The following is an 18,741-nucleotide window of genomic DNA, read 5'->3' as shown; positions in this document are numbered from 1 at the left end:
TGAACAATTAGCCACAATGATCAAATTCTATAACCTCAGCTCCAAATCTAACTAGATCCAAACCTAGCTAACTGTAAATAGCACAATAAACCATACAGATAACACAACAAACCAAATCATCGCAATGAAGAACTCAATTAACACTACAAAAACTTGTATCAACAATAGTAAAATCAAACAATTAACTTATCAAATTTTAATAATTCAGCTCCAAAAAAACAGGTTCGCTCATCAAAAGCCAACTAGATCCAAAACTAGCTAAGTTTAAACAGCTCAAAAACCAAATCATCGCGACGAAGAACTCAATTAACACTAAAAAAACCTGTATAGACATTAGTAAAATCGAACAATTAACTTATCAAATTGTAATACTTCGGCTCCAAATCCAACTGGCTAACTTTAAAAAACACAATAAACCAAAGCATCGCTATGAAAAACTCAAAAAATACTTCACAAATTTGTATATTATTAAACATAGCAGAAATTGAAGAAGTAGCCACGATGATCAAATTCCATAACCTCAGCTCCAAATCCAACTAGATCCAAACCTAGCTAACTTTAAATAGCTCAATAAACCATACAGCTACCACAACAAACCATAAAATAATCAAAAAATACTTCACAAATTTGTATAAAAATGTACAAAAACAGAGTAGATCTGAACAGTTTCTTACTCTTGATAAGCGGAGAAAACGAAAACTGATACAAAGAGAAGTCTCCCTAGGAACGATAACAACGCCATTACTGCAAACTTTCTCTCTCTAGAAAACAGCTGCAATGAGATTTCAAAAAAATAGAGAGAGAAACAAAGGAAGAATTCTACTGTTATTCAATTTCCATTTGTTTATTTATAGGTGTGATAGAACAGTATTGTTCAATTTTTAAAGAAATTCAATTAAATTTTTTTCTTTTTAAAATTTTTTTTGTATTTTCCCTCCATTGCCGCGCTATAAGTATTTGAAGTTCCTCCCTTTTATTTGTTTAGTTCAGTAATTAAAGAGAATTCTATTACTTTATTTTTCTTATGCTACTGATAGTATTAATATTAAATAATTATATAAATAGTATTCTTCATATTTAGTAGGCATTTGATCATGCGAATTTTTTTATTTTAAAAAAAAATTATTTCACTTTACTGAAAATAGTGTTGTTAGATCATAAGAATTATTTCACTTTAGTAAAAATTTATTTTTGTAAAACTGAACAAGTAAATATCCAAACACAAGTACTCATAGCCAAATAAAATTCCAACTTCAAAAAATTATAATTTTCATAGCTATATGAGGTGTAGAATTTCTCATAACATCATTGATAAGATTTATTTAATAAAAGATCTTCAATTAAAGTTTTCTAAAGAATTGCTTTAGATTAACTAGAAACAAGTACACACCTGTTAAACTTATTAGAATATTTTATTTGAATTTTAATATATGCATTAACATGATTAACAATATAATTATCTCTCAAAAAACTTTTCACATTCTTTCCATAATATATGAAGGCTATTTTTGTAAAAAATATTTTTTATAGAAATTATGTTTTAATACATCAAATCACACAACTAATGCAAGCATAGGTAACACAAAAATTACTACTAAATACATTATTAATACATCAAAATTTTACATTATTCTTATACATTTTTTACCGAACAACCCCTTAAAGTGGCAATCGAAACATTACTTAATTCGTGTTTCTAAATAGAATTTCGGCAAGTAAAGCCTTTTTGTTAAGCAAAAAAACTTTGGTAAAAATATAAGATAACAACAACAACAAATTCAGTGTATTCTCATAAAGTGGGTCTGGAGAGGGTAAGATGTACGCAGTCCATACCGCTACCTCCGAAGAAGTAGAGAGATTGTTTCTGATAGATCCCCGGTTCAAAACAAAAAATGTAAGATAAGGATGCATAAAATACACTCTTATGGTGGGATCCTTTCTCGAACCTTGTGCATAACGTGCACGGGTTACCTTTTAGGGCCTTTTTGTTAAGCAAAAAATCTCTCGTAAAAATATAAGGTAAAGCTATGTAAAATGTTACGCACCCGGATTACCTTTTAGGGCCTTTTATGTTAAGCAAACGCTCGCGAGTAGAGAAAAAAGTAAGTACTCGCTTTATTATTGGTTAATCTAGTGAAGACACGTTTGTGGGCCAATAGAATTTGGTCAAATGACGTATTATTGGTGACGTGGCGGATGGAGAGAGCGAGTGGAAAACACCTACAATTGCAGCGCGTTATGAAAAGCATTTTCTCTCATTAGATAAAAAATTAAATCAAAAAAGATTTTGTTTTATTTAAAATAGAGAAAATGTATTATTTCCTTGAGACACACTTCAACTTAAAGTGGATCCTATTACCATCCTGAACTAATTAAAATCGTATTTTTTGCTACCTTAAGGTCTACGTGGCACACTGCGTAAATCACCATACTGAAGGTCCATGTAGGCACACGTATGTGCCACGTAGGCACTTGAGATTACCAAAAATATGATTTTAATTAGTCCAGGGGTAATAGGACCCCCTTTAAGTTGGGTGTGTCTCAACAATTTCATTTATAGTTCAGAGTGAAAACAGTGCATTTACTCTTTAAAATTAAAAAAATGATTAAATCTGCGATGAATTCAGAAGGGGAGTCAGAATTTCAATTAAGGGGGTCTAATACATGAGCAGACCTAGAGTCCAAAATGTGGTGCTCCGACACTCGTTAAATCCGATATAGAATAGGTATAATTATATAAAAACATATATTAAAATTAGTATATGATGAAAAAAACACTCATAAAATCAAGAAGATAACTGGGTACTTTGATTTTTAGGAGGAACCTTAATACTTTGGGTGTTAGTAAGTGTGTTTGAACCTTTCAAGCACCCACGACCCTTAAATCTTGATTCCGCCATTGATTTAATATTGAAGAAAGTCCAGTCGAAGACAGTTCAATACCTACTATAAATACATAAAAATAATTTTAATTATGTATAAATAATGTAATTCTCCATCGAAGGAGATTCGAATGAACCTTTTGCCAAAGAGATAGCTCCGTCCCCTACGTACATGGAATTATTATTTTAATGAGAAATTTTGAATTTGAATTTACATATCAATAAAGTTGTCTGTCAAGTCAACAAGTGAACACAAAGATAGACGGAGGGAGTATGTTAGAACATGCCATAATATGTTAATAATATAAATTTTACACTCTCGATTTATTTATTTTTATTTGTCCACTACATTAAAAATACATATCGAATATTATTTATTCAATTTGCAAAATTAATAGATAATTTATTCATTTCTACCGATTTTATCCTAGTTATTAATTACAAGCATTATTCAGTACATTTTTCAAAGTGTTGAATTAATTATTTTTAAAAGACTGATGTGGCAAATTATTTTTAGCATTTATTATTTTTTTAATATATATATATATACATATATTAAGTTAATAATTAACAACTATTAATGGGCGATGAGAAAATATATTTTTCTCTAATTTGATTAGTACAAAATAAAATAAGTTAATTATTACCCCCTTCACTTAATAAATATTTAAAAAATGAAATTGCCATTCAAGATAAAAAGAATTTTTTTGTATCAATTTTAAACTTATTCTTCTTTGAAGAAAAGTCTTTAAGTGGGTGCTATGGACTTCTAAAACATTAGAATATTTTTTTATTCAATTTTAGAAATGACCTTTTTGATCTAAATTTCCTTTCACCAAACAATTTATTCAAACAAAGACTAAAAAATCTTGGAATAGCCACCTAGCTTGACCATTTTGGAATATTTAATTAGAGTTTCTGTAAAAAAATTCAAACATTCAGTAGGTAGATAAATTATTATTTAAAATATATTTATTAGAAATACCTACCATGTATTTGGATTTTCAATGAAATATGACGTAATTTAAATATTAAATAAAATCGAAATTAGCATTCAGTACCTTCAAACTATGGTCAAAGTTGTTACGACACACTCTAACTTTACAAGAGTACTATTATTTATCACTTTTTTGTGCTGATGTGACACCTTATTACATAAAATGGAGACCACGTCAGCTAAAAAGGTTAATAAAAGACGTCACATCAGCTAAAATAGATGACAAAAATACACTAAAATTTAATTCGAGGTATAAATACTTTACTCAATAAAATATTCTGATAAATTTAAGAGACCATCGATGTATTCCGCCTTCAATTTATTATATTGAAGAACATCTTTAAAGACCAAATCTATGACATGATTTGATTGAATGTATTTTTCAAATTGAAGTTAATTAATTATCCATTAATTAATTAATTATGGCACATTCTAATTATAGTTTTTAATTATTTTTCTTCATGGTGAAGCAGTCATGCATGTATCTTCCACTTAGGTTAATTGGACTTTGGTATATGGACAAGAAGTATTGAGATAATATAATGTAGGGATTATAAATTATAATATAGAAATTAAATAGTACTGTTACTCTTGATATTATAATGATGTTACTGTCTTTTCTCCATTGTTATTAATTTCTCCACTTGTTTTAATATATTTTACGTGAGTCGAGAATTTATCGATAACTACTTTAAAGTAGGAGCAAAGTTGCATACACGTCACCCTCATGATTTTATTATATTTCCATATAAAGGTAGTCACGCCGACGAAATATAGAAGAGAAAAGCAACAACTAGTAGTTTATTTTGAAGTAGCATTTCTCGAAAGAGCATTTCAATAAACATAGCTTATTCAGACGAGGGTTTATGAATTACTAAAACGAGTCTTTAGAGAATTGGGAAAGGAAATATATATGTTTATAAAAGCTCTCGCTACTATAAAATAAAAGAAAGAACCGAACGGAGCTGTGATGGAGTGATATAATTACTCGTTCTTCAAAACTCGAAAGTTCTAGGTTTGCACACACCATGCGTGAATCGTCTTTAATAGGGAACACTTCATCCCAATATGAAACTTTCTGATGTGAATTTTATTCTAGTTGGATTTTCAATATGTGGATCACAAACGGTACCAAGGCGGCGAAAACCCAAAAAAATTGAAAAGAAATGCAGTAATTTCACATTGTATTTGATAGGGAACAATTTTTTACGTGAATTCAAATTTAATCGAACTTCAATACATGTATCAGACACCCACGACCTCCTGACACATAGTGACAGCTTTACCAGTTACTCCAATGCTTCTCCTCACTTTATTCCAATATGAGTTCAAATTTAATCAAACTTTAATATGTTGCACGTCTATCGGATGCTGTTTTCACGGCTTGAACTCGTGATCTTCTGGTCACATGACATCAACTTTACTATTACTCCAAGGCTGCTAACGCAAAATTTAATTTAGTCAGATTTTCAATACGTGCATCATGCACCGACTCAAAAAAAAAAAAAAAAAAGATTGAAAAAAAAATCAATAATCTCACATCGTCTTTGATACAAAACACTTTTTTATGTGAATTTAAATTTAGTCGAACTCCAATACATGGATCAGACACCCTACAAAATGTCAAAAGTTAGAAAAAGAAATACAATGTTACCCGCATTGAGATTTGAGCAAATGTGAAGGAGGGGACTTTTAAGAGGAATTTTAAAAAGGGGTCAGTACAAAGTAAATCGGGCTCGGGGATACTGCGATTTATGTGTAAATTTCATCATGTATTTTTTTTAGTTTCCCATTCGGTGTTCGGAATCCACATTGGAGTCCGATTAATCCGGATTTGTGTCGGGAAGCGCTTTCAACAGAGTTTTTTCCATGCTCAGGGTCAAACTCTCGACCTCTGGTTAAGGATGGAGCAACCCTATCCGCTGCACCACAACTCACGTTGGTTAAATTTCATCATGTACGTTCTAAAGGCTCAAATAGTAGTTTTGGCAAAATTTATAGTATTTCATTTTAAACTGGATAAATTTGAATAAAGTTTTATTTTCATTTTCAACTTTGATTTTCTTGATTAAAAGGAGTAAGTTTTGTATTTATTTATTTTTAATTTGTCATTGAACGTTCAGTATTCATAATTTAGATTTGTTTCACGTAAAGTCTATTCGAAAGAAGTTATCAGAGAATATAAAGGGATTATAGTTTCATAATTTAGATTCGTTTCACGTAAAGTCTATTCGAAAGAAGTTATCAGAAAATAAAAGGGATTATAGTACAATGATAAGTATTTGTTCATCCAAAATCAAAAGTTTCGTAAGACTTGATATGAAAATCGTTTTTGAGAGAGAACACTTTTTTCACACTAGTAATTCAAATTTAGTCAGACTTTAGAACGTTCATCATTGAGTAAGGAAAGGATTTGATACAACGATAGATGAACAACTGTGAAGGGGAAATAGGTGAATATAAATACAAAGTACGGGACTCACGAAACAGAAGAGAGAACAACAAGGGTTTATAATAGAGTGATAAATATTCATTCATCCAAATTCAAAAATTGTCTTTCATAAAGAATACTTATATTATAATATAAATTCAAATTTAGTCAGACTCCAGTATGTTCGTCATCAAGTATAAAGGTGTTTTGCTACAATGATTCAATCGGTTGGTGGCCCCTTTGAGAATTGCAGTTCCTTGCCAACGCTCATGCTTAGAACTCCTATACAATACGATCATCCTAATCGTTACATTGTGATACGTTTCCCAACTTAACTTACGCGATTTGCACTTCTGATATCCGTTTCCCAACTAAACTTACGCGATTTGCACATATTTGATAGAAAATACCTTATCCCGGTATGAATTCAAATTTAGTTAAACTCCAATCCAATACGTTCATCCTGATCGTTACATTGCAATCTGTTTCCCAACCAAACTTACACAATTTGCACTTATGATAATCCGTTATTCCATTTCCCAACTAAACTTACTCGATTTGCAATTCTTCGATAGAAAACACTTTATCCCAATATGAATTCAGATCTAGTAAAACTCCTACACAATACGTTCATCCTAATTGTTACATTGCGATTCGTTTCCCAACTATACTTACACGATTTGCACTTCTAATTAGTTTCGACTTGAAACAAATCGTCTTTGGTAGAAAACACCTTATCCCAACATGAATTCATATTTAGTTAGACTCCAATATGCTTGTCATTGAGTAAAGAGTCATACTCCAAAATATTTGTGTCGTTGAGTAAAAAGGTGTTATGCTACAGTGATTCGACCCAGTTGGTGGCCCCTTCGAGAGTTGCGATTTCTTGCCAACACTCATATGCTTAAAACTCTTATACAATACGTTCATCCTAATTGTTATATTGTGATCTGTGTCCCAACTAAACTTACGCGATCTTGAAACAAACTCATCTTTGATAGAAAATACTTTATCCCAATGTGAATTCAAATTTAGTTAAACTCCAATACAGTACGTACATCCCAATCGCTAATTGCAATCCATTTCCAAGCTAAACTCTCGCGACTTGCACTTCTGATTATCTGCTACCCAACTAAACTTATGCGATTTGCGCTTCTGATTATCCATTTCCCAACTAAACTTAGGCGATTTGCACGTATTTGATAGAAAACACTCTATCCCTACTTGAATTCAAATTTAGTTAAACTGATACAATACATTCATCCTAATCGTTACATTGCAATCCGCTCCCAAACTAAACTCACGAGACTTGCACTTCTAAATACCCGTTTCCCAACTAAACTTAGGCGATTTGCACTTGATATGTGGCTCCCTAGATATGCACATATTTGATAGAAAATACTTTATCCCAATATGAATTCAAATTTAGTTAAACTCCAATACAATACGTTCATCCTAATCGTCACATTGTTATTCGTTTCCCAACTGAACTCACACGATTTGCACTTCTGACTATCCGTTTCCCAACTAAACTCACGCGATTTGCACTTCTGACTATCCGTTTCCCAACTAAACTCACGTGATTTGCATTTCTGACTATCCATTTCCCAACTAAACTTACCCAATTTACACTTCTAATTATCGGTTTCCCAACTAAACTCACGCGATTTGCACTTCTGACTATCCATTTCCCAACTAAACTTACCCAATTTACACTTCTGATTATCTATTTCCCAACTAAACTCACGCGATTTGCACTTCTAATTGATTCCAACTATCCCACTGAGGTGACAAACCCAAAAGAAATTGAAAAGGGAGATTCAATGCTCTTCCCACGTCTATAGATGATCAAGTGTAAAGGGGAAATAGGTGTGTAGACACCTAATTTCGTCCCTCCCAATGTCGTTCTTACCCATTCTTATTTTATCCTACCGTGTACCCTTACCTGTGTTATTATACCCTCATAAAATACAAAAAAATAATAATAATAAAACAATAAAATCCCTAACAAAACCTATCCTAACTAATTCTATCTTATCCTAACAACCTACCCAATCAAAATAAACCACATCACACCCTGCCCCTATCCCCACCTCACCACCCCATACCCTACCCCTTACCCCTATCCGCGTGTACCCACTGCCCCACCTACTCTCATAATTCACTCTACATAGTACACATATACTCTCACAATCAAAGAAATAAAAAAGGCACGAATAGCAACAAAAAAAAGGACGATCAGCAACAAAATAAGAAGAGAGCATTGAGCATCATCTTCTCAACCTCACACACAAAACTTCATCATCTTCTTCATCACAATACACACTCGCACCATTTTTTTTCCTCGCAACACACACAGCTACACGAAAAAACAAGCACACACAACCACCTCACCAAATACACTCACCATTCTCTCACCGTCGCATGCACGTACAGTGGAGTTCAAGAAGAGATGAAGACGAATAGCGAGTAGGGTGATGAGAGAGGGAGAAACAGAGAGAGGAGGGAGTGAATCGAGATAGAAAAAAAAGAAATTGAGAGTAAATGGTGAGAAATAGAGATCGATTTGAGAGGGCTTGGGCAAAAAAACAGTAAGAATCGGTGAAATCCCATCGGAAAAGGCTACCCATCGCTGAAATCTAAACCATTTTTCATCGTCTCTTAACACCGTCGGAGCTCTCCGGAGCTCCGGCACCAAGAAAATAGCGAGATCGAAGAAAGAGAGAAAATCGAAAGAAAGAGAGGAAATCGAGAAAGGAGAGAGAGAGAGAGAGAACGGGTTGGCCGGACTGTGGTCGGTGAGTTCTTCATCGGAAATCCACCGAGTCACCGCCAGGTACTCTGACGACCACTGTTGGGTCGCTACTACGGTGAAACCCATCTGGGAACAACACTTCCAGCTTGACGTTGAGCAGGTACTCCTAGTCCTCGTCCTCGTTTCTAGTTCGAACTCACCTGAGAACAAACAGAACAGATCGGTGCGTCTTGGGTGTTGGAAATGCAAACGGGTAGACAAAGGTCGGGGTTCATTCGTAGTTGAGTCGCGATTCGGGAGGTTCGTAGTGGGTTTGCTCTGGCTTGTTTAAATCTGTCTATTTGGTCTTCCTATATTCGAGTTGGTTTATTCGTTGTTAAGGCTCGATTCGAGGTTCCGATGCGGATTTCATCTTGTTTAATCGAATAATACTTGAAAGCGGCATTGAGGTCCAATTCTTTTCTCTCTCTCTTTTAATTCTTATGTGATTATGGAACGTGATTCGGTATGTGAATTGTTAGTGCTGGTTTGTGAATATTTGCTTGTTTTGATTCGTTGTGGGTCCTCTCAATCATGAATTATGTGATGAAATAATATTTCATTCGAGAAGCGGAATCAGTTATTTGGGGACGGGAATCGAAAATTGATAAAAGTGAATATTATGATATTTTTGATACATTGTTGATGTTGAATGCGATATGTTGTCGAGCGGGTAGGCAAACAGTAAGTTCGGGTAGGCAAGTTTAGGATTGGTGTAGTGTTGGAATGATTGGAACATTTGTTGAATGTTTTGTTTATCGTATTTGGAAAGTGTATTTATTTAACCGGGGAATGCCCCGAGGTAATTTGTATTTACTCATCGGGGAATGCCCCGAAGAATTTTGTATGCTAAGGATGCTTGTGATCAAGGCCCGAGGCATCGGGTAAAGCATGGTTTAGGACTAGTGTAGGTTATTTCAGTATTTTTATTTCGGCTTGTAATAATTGGACTGGACTTTACATTGTTGTTTTGTTTTGTTATTGTCTGATTATTTTGCGTACTTTTGTGTGGTTTATACATTTCGTAATGCCAAAATAGTTGATACACTTTACCCAAGCGACCGTGGTTGAACCACGGGATCGAGGGGTGCCTAACACCTTCCCCTCGGTCAACAGAATTCCTTAGCCGGAACCTCTGTTCGCAAACCAGTTTAAGAGTCAAATGGTTTCGAAAAGGATTTTTCAAAGGTGACTTGGCACACCGGATTATGCCAAGTGGCGACTCTGAATAAAAATGTAAATAATCCTTTTTCGAAACAAATTTTCATTTCTTGTCACTTAAATAATAAAACCCTTTCGAACTTAAAATATAAATCTATTGGAGTACGTAAAAGGGGGGTGTGACAGCTCTGGCGACTCTGCTGGGGACGGTATGAGAATTCGAGCTATTTTGGAGTCATATCGGTTTTGTTTGACATTACGAGTGTATAAGCATTATTTGTGATTTTGTTTGTGTTATTGTTTTCACTTTTGTGCGTTTTTCGTGCTCTTTGTTTATAGTATTTAACCTATGTATTACCGCTTTATATCTGTCATCATGTGTCCACCCCCCGGCCTTCTTTCTGCAACAAGTCCTTAGTACACGTGTTGTACACGATCTCTAGTTGAGTCACCCTTATTCTAGGGGGAAAACTGTCGGTGTTATGGAGTAGGTGGAAAGCAAAGCAGCCACTATCGACCATACGCTCCCCCAAACATCCTTGTTAGTAAACCACAATGTAGGTCAGCCTTTAGGTCATGCTTATGTGCATCATACGGAGACCTAGCGGGACCCACATGACCCTTTGTAGGAGACTCCCCTCTAAAGCATCCCTACGTGCTAACTGTTGCATTTTTAAGGGTAACATGGTCATTTGATGGACTGATTTTTGAAATAAAAAAATAAAAAAAATTGTTCAGAGTAAAGTGCGTAGGCAAAAACGAAAAAGAAAAAAAATAGAAAAAGTGAGTCGAAAAGAATGAAAAAAAAGAGAGGAATTTCATAGTTTATTTTAGAATTCTTTATGGCTTTTGTTCTTCACAATCCAAAAACTCAAAAAGATTTTTTTATGTTTTGCATTTATCTTCTCAAAATACCGTAAAAGAAAAAAAAAGTTTTGTTTGCCTTTTCTACCTATTTATCAAAAAAAAAAATACCAAAAAGATTTTTTCCTTCATAATTGGTGGTGTCAGTCTTAGCTGAAAATCCAAAAGTTTTTTTTTTTGTTTGTTTTTGGTAGTGTCTCCTAAGTTAGGGTCAATTTATTAGTTAATCGTTTACTGTCCAATCTGGATGAACTACACATACTTGATTCCCTTCCCTTGGATTGGGATACGTAGGCAACCCTCGATGGGTCCGATAATTTTTTGTGTCTGCCTTTGTCTTAGCCTAGGTCTCTCGCCCCGTAATCTAGAGTTGTTTGCCAAGTAAACTGATTTCACTCAGTGCTTCTGTTCGGCAAATTGGAGTCATGAATATGGTCTGTCCCATCGACATGTGCTTGCGTCAAAAATTCCAAAGGATTGGGAATCTTCTACTCATGTCGAAGTTTTGAGGTAACGTCTTGTGTGTTATTACAAGATGGATTTATCCACCAAGTCTAGAGTTCTGATGGTTGTCAAGGTGCCCAAAAAGTTAATCAAATGGTGGGAAATGTTTAACTATGTTGATCAGTAGAAACTAGTTAAAATATTAGGTGATCTTACGGAACTTCTGTATATTACCCCTCGTCCAGATTTAATAGAGGCTTTGTTGACCTTTTGGGATCCGAGTGGTTTGGTATTCAGGTTTGGGGAATGTAAAATTACTCCTACTTTGGCGAAAATATCCGGTTTGTTGCATTTGCCCTATATCGAGAAGGATATGATCCGAGCACGAAATTATACTGGCGTGAGATTTTTGCAATCTTGTGGTTTAAAAAGTAAGGGTATGCGTTTGGGTTGTTTAAGTGATTCGTGGGTTTCCTTACACTTTTTGTTCGCTAGATTCGGACCCTTGGAAAGTTTTGATTGCTTTTGGGATGAATTTCATGTGACTAAGGAGAAGTAGGAGAGAAAGCATCTTGAAGTCTTCACCCTCGCTTTGTTAGGTACTTTAGTGTTTCTACTAGAAGAAAGACGTATTAATACCCGTTTGCAATCTGTGGTGATGGCCCTATTTCATAAGGATCAAAACGACAAGGACATTAATCAAAAGGAAAGGTTCACTCTCATACCCATGATATTAATAGAAATATATAAGGCTTTAACCGAAGTGAAGGGGGAAGGAGATTTTTTGAGGGTAGTAACCTGATATTGCAGATATGGGTGATGGATCATTTACATGCACCTTCTTTAGTTAGACCAGACGTGTTAAATCATTGTATTCCCAATCGAGTGAAAGCCATGGACTCTAGGTTGCGTTTGGATAAATTCTCGTTACCCGTGAGAGTCAACGCTTGGATTGAATTTCTTGAGTCAAGAACCAGGGATAACGTTTTGTGGACTTATCTGTGGCTTCTCCCAAAGATAGTATTGTTGGGTTGTCAGACACAGCTCCCTTTAGTTATGTTAGAGCTCAATTGCACTAGACCATACAGTCCTTCTAGGGTAATGCGCCAGTTGGGTAGGCTGCAGGACATGCCACCAGCAGTGGATCTGCTGAAGGATGTTGAGTACTTCAAGGACCAAGCCTTAGGTGAGAGCAAGTACGAGCAGTTTTGGAAGCATGCAACAAAGCTAGGGGTGGACACACTCAAGGAAGGTTTGGATAATCCGGGGTACACTCAGGGATATGGGGTTTGGCTTCAATCTATCCCTCAGAGTATCAGTCAACCCTTACCAGCGCAGCTTAGAGGTAGAATACAGGAAGAATGCATAGTAAACGACCATCAGGATGAAAGTGTAGGGTCCAAAGTGGAAACACTGAGAGTTCAGTTAGCAGATTTGTTCAAGACAGTAGAAAGGTGTCAGAATAATCTTTCCAAGTGCACTTCTCATGAAGCGATAATACGGGCTCGAAGCTTTTTCGTCGGTATCAGGGTATCTTTAAAGGATATGCTACAAAGTTTAAATGGGAGAAAGAGAACTTCAGAGGCAGGTCCATATCAGCCAGGGTCATCACGCAGAGCACCAGTCTGAAAGATCACTTCTTATCTTTATTCAGTTTGAGTATTTTATGTGTCTGACATTGTAGGGTGGTGTCTGCTTTATGTCGAAGTCAAGTTGTTTTTGGGTATTAGAGTCTTTACTAGTAATTTCACCTGTGTCGTCTTAGGGGTCTATAATGTTGTTTCGTATTTGCTGTTTAGTTTTAAAGTGGTCCCAAACTTTTTTACGTTTTTGTTGTTTTCTTTCTTCAAAATGTTTTGATGTTACGTCTTTCCTTGGTTTGTTTATTTTCGTTTTTGCAAAAAAAAAAATGGGTAATGTTTATGCACATGCTGCCCCAACTACGCAAGATCTGATTCATGTACAACATGATACGTAGCAACCTACTTTTGGGTTCGATCTAATCATTTTGTTTCATTGTTTTTCATTATTTTTCCTCTTTTAAAGAAAAACAAAAGCCATAAAGAATGATAAAATAAAGGTAGATAACGGGAAAAAAACAGAGATGGATACGAAAAAGAAAATATAATAATAATAATAAGAGTAGATAAAAAATAGTGTAGAAAAAAATCAGAATGATGATAAAATGACCTCGCTACCCTCAAAATCTGATAGAAATGAACATGAATTTAGGATAATTTTACCAATGTGATTCCCATGCTTGTTGTGTGCCCTAATCCTAACGGATGTCGTCTTTGATGATCATATTCTTTCAGATAACAGTGGTAGGTTTGCAGCACTCTGGCTAGTCACCCATACTTTACTAGATCCAAAGCAACGCTCGCCATGGCTAGCAGGGTGATTGAAAATTCGCTCATTGACCCGAATCAGGATCACAGGGAAGAAAGTTCTGAAAATAATGATGAGGTAGTAAGGCTCAGACAACAATTGATAGATTTACACCGGGCATGGGCCAGCGAAATGGCTCCTCCTCCGCTCCCTGAAGGTCTTGGGAATATCTCTAATTGCCCACCGCTCTCTCAGGCGCAATTATTTGCCCCTACTGAGTCACCTAAGCACGCGCCAGGATTCACTCCGCGACATTATTATCCTGACAGTTCTGGTGTGCCCTTGGCAGCTCCCCCATCAAGACCAGCTGCTCAGCCAGCGCCACCGATCACACCGGTATTCGTGGCTCCGCCACCACATCAAACTCCCATATATGCTGTGCGTCCCACAATAAGGCTTCCTAGGTCTGCCAGTGAGCCAGTACTGAAGGTTCTAGATAGTCAGTATTATGACCCTGAGTCTACTTTATAAACGAATGAACCGTATAGGTACACTCAGCCGCCTGCATTTCCATTTGATACGGAGAAACCTGTAGCAGCAGAGGAACAGGATATCATAGCCCGAAAATTGAAAAGTTTAGAACAAGCTATGAGGAATTTGCAAGGAATTGGAGATTATAGGAGTGCTTCCTATAAAGATCTTCGCATGTTCCCAGACATCAACCTTCCCCCCGGTTTTAAGATGCCTAAGTTTGAGAAGTATGCAGGATACGGCGATCCCGTGGCACACTTAAGACGTTATTGCAACCAGTTGAGGGATGCAGGAGGAAAGGAAGAACTGCTCATGGCTTTTTTTGGCGAGAGTCTTTCTGATCTGGCCTCAGAATGGTTTATCGATCGAGATATCAATAAATGGAACAGCTGGGATGATTTGACTTCTGAATTTGTTCAACATTTTCAGTATAACATCGACCTGATTCCGGACGAAAAATCCTTGGTCAACATGAAGAAAAAGAGCATCGAAGGTTTTAGGGAATACGCGATAAGGTGGCGTAAATAGGCCGCCAGGGTAAAGCCTCTAACGAAAGAAAGTAAGTTGGTCGAAGTTTTCATTCAGGCGCACGATAAGACCTATTTTCAGCATTTACTTCCGGCAATGGGAAAATCTTTTATGGAAGTCCTCAAAATAGGGGAGATGATAGAGGACGAAATTAAGACCAGTCGAATAGTGAGTTTTGCCGCATTAAAAGCCACCACATAAGCGATTCAAGGTGGATTTGGCGCATTTGGAGGTAAGAAGAAGAAAGAGGATATGGCGACTGTCGTAGCTGGAACCCATTCCTATCCCAAAAGACCACCTCGCCCCTATCCCCAATCCCAAGCCCAAGTCTACGCCCAAGCTCCATATATTCCTCCTCAGCCATATGCCCAAACCCCTTCTTACCCGCAGTAGCGCGCGCAAGCTCCACAAAATCACCCATTCGCTCCACCAAATTACCAAAACCCCTCCAGACCCAGTTTTCAACCTAGGCCCGAGTATAAGAAGGAGAAGGCGGTCAAAAATCAATTCACACCTCTTGGGGAGTCATATGCTAGCTTGTTTGATAAGTTGAGAAAATTAAAGGTTTTGAGCCCAATTCAAAGAAGGCTTTCAAATTCACTGCCAAGAAATCTCGATTATTCTTTAAGGTGTGCGTACTATTCTGATATGTCAGGTCATGATATCGAGAAATGCTGGCATTTAAAGAGAGCTGTCCAAGATTTAATTGACATAAATCAGATGCTGGTCCAAGCCCCGGAGGGTCCAAACATTAATCAGAATCCGCTGTCAACCCATGCTGAAGCCAATATATTAGAATTGATATATGATGGGAAAGAGTCTTCGAGGGGTTATAATACTATTGTTAAGATACAGACCACTGAGGAGAAATCGGTGAATGTAGTGGAGTCTTTGAAAGCAATGTCATTGAGCCAGGAAGGAATGAGGGAAGATAAAGCCCAAGAAAGCACAAAGAAACCCCTGATCACAGTCCAGGGCCGGAAAGCGTGTTGATTTAAGTCAGGATAAACCTAAGTTGACAGTGGTGGAGCTCTGAGTCAGCCCATCTTGACGGTGAAAGGAGCACTGGCAGCACCTATTATCCTCAAACTGGTGACCCAACCTCCGATAATTGATACGAAAAGGATTCCCTGGAATTATGGATGGACTGTGATGACCTATCAAGGGAAAGAAGTTGTGGAAGATGTAGATGAGTTAAGGGGTTTGACTAGGTCAGGAAGATGTTTCGTGGCTGAAAGCTTAAGAAAGTCCAAGCCAACGGTGAGTGGACCGTCATCTATCAAAAAGCCTATCACCGAAGAAGAAGCCGAAGAATTTTTTAAAAAGATGAAATTGTCAGAGTATTTAATATTAGACTAGTTGAAGAAAACCCCTGCTCAAACTTCCCTTTTATCTTTGTTGTTGCACTCCAAGGAGCATCGTGATGTTTTACTAAAGGTATTAAATGAAGCATATGTTCCAAGGGAGATTACAATCAACCAACTTGAGAAAATGGTTGGAAAAATCTTTGAGGTCAATCGGATCAGCTTTTCTGATGATGAATTGCCTGTTGAAGGTACAGGGCATAACCGGGGCCTTTACATTACAGTGAAGTGTGAAGATTTTTACGTCACTCATGTTATGATTGATGGAGGTTCAGGTGCAAATATCTGCCCTATTTCTACTTTGCAAAAGTTGAATATTGGTGCTGATAGGATCAGGCCCAACAATGTATGTGTTAGGGCTTTCGACGAAACGAAATCAAATTCCATTAGCGAAATAGAACTAATGTTGACCATAGGGCCTGTTGAGTTCGCCATAGAGTTTCAAGTATTGAATGTAGACTCCTCTTACAATCTGTTGTTGGGAAGGCCGTGGATCCACAAGGCCAAGGCAGTTGCATCTACACTGCACCAAATGATTAAGTTTGAGCATGACAGACAAGAATTAGTTATTCATGGTGAAGGAGATTTGTCAGCCTACGAAGATTCTCCCTTGTCTCTTATTGAAGCAAATAATGTAGAGAAGACATTCGTCCATCAAATTTTTGATACAGTGCCAGTGAATCGTATCCTTGAATGGCAGGCTATACCAGGACCGTAATTGTCTTCTTCTTCTATCATGATGGTGAGTGAACTTTGGAAATACGGTTTTGAGCTAGGAAAGGGTTTGGGAGCATCTCTGCACGGTATAGTTCTCCCATATATCCGAGTGAGAACGTGGGCACGTTTGGTTTGGGATATGAGCCTACAGCTAAAGATCTGAAGAAAGCCAAGGGAAGGAAAAAGGAAACATGGTCACTCTCTAGCCCAATGCCACTACTCAGTGAATCATTTGTTAAGAGCGGTGTCACGAAACATGTGGAATTTGAGGTTGAATTGGTTGATGACTTCCAAAATCTTTGTATTGAAGTTGATATGGTAGAAGCAGGAGAAGGTACCAGTATGGCAGACGTGCAATTCATAGGTCCAGCTGTCCGGCTTAATAATTGGGAAGTCACTCCTCTCCCCGTCAGGAGGGAATTTTGGTAGTTTATTTTGTTTTTCTTTCTGTTTATCCGAGTTATTTCAGGGTTGTAATTCGGACTTTAGTTTGTTTATGTTATGTTGGCATCTGTGTTTAAACCCTTCTATCTTTTTATTTAATGAAATGCACTGTCCCTTTTGTTTCGTGTCTAATATATTTTGTTTTTCTTTTCTTACACAGTTCTCTTTATGTTGATTCTAATGACATGACATGCATGCGAAATTTTTAGTCTGATCTTAAAATCTAAACTAATCAAGATGTAATGAACCAGGATGGGGAATATGATGAAGAAAAAATACTAGAAGAAATAAGCAAAGAGTTGGAACAGTTTGAAGACAAACCGAATCCTAATTTGAATGAGACTGAGCCAATAAATCTAGAGGATCAAGAAGATGTTAGGAAAACTAAAATTAGTGTACATGCTTTTCCACAGCTAAAAGATGAAATGATTCAAGCATTAATGGATTATAAGCATGTTTTTGCATGGTCTTATGATGATATGCCTGATTTAAGCACTGAATTAGTGGCTCACAAATTGCCAACTGATCCCACGTTCCCTCCTGTCAAACAGAAGTTGAGGAAGTTTAAAACAGATGTAAGTATTAAAATCAAAGAGAAAATCATGAAACAACTTAAAGCTAAAGTAATTCGAGTGGCTCGCTATCCCATGTGGTTGTCCAATGTTGTTCCCGTATCAAAGAAAGATGGCAAAATTCGAGTGTATGTTGATTACCGTGATTTGAACAAAGCCAGTCCGAAAGATGATTTTTCACTGCCCAACATTCACATTTTGTTAGACAACTGTGCTAAACACGAGGTCGCCTCTTTTGTGGATTGCTATGCCGGATATCACCAGATCATTATGGATGATGAAGACACGGAGAAGACATCTTTTATCACACCATGGGGAACTTATTGTTATCGAGTGATGCCATTCGGTTTGAAGAATGCTGGAGCAACGTACATGAGAGCCATGACCACTGTGTTTCATGATATGATGCATAAGGAGATTGAGGTCTACGTGGATGATGTGATTATTAAGTCAAAAAATCAGGTCGACCATGTTAAAGATTTAAGAAAGTTCTTTGAAAGGCTTCATAGTTATAATCTCAAACTCAACCCGGCAAAATATGTATTTGGAGTTTCATCTGGAAAGCTGTTGGGGTATGTAGTCAGCCATCGGGGAATTGAATTGGATCTCTCGAAAATCAAAGCCATTCAGGATTTACCCCCGCCCAAGAATATAACGAAGGTGATGAGTTTGCTTGGTAGACTG

Source organism: Capsicum annuum, chromosome 4 (assembly GCF_002878395.1).
Source record: "Capsicum annuum cultivar UCD-10X-F1 chromosome 4, UCD10Xv1.1, whole genome shotgun sequence".
NCBI lineage: Eukaryota > Viridiplantae > Streptophyta > Magnoliopsida > Solanales > Solanaceae > Capsicum > Capsicum annuum.
This window is presented reverse-complemented; position numbering follows the sequence as displayed.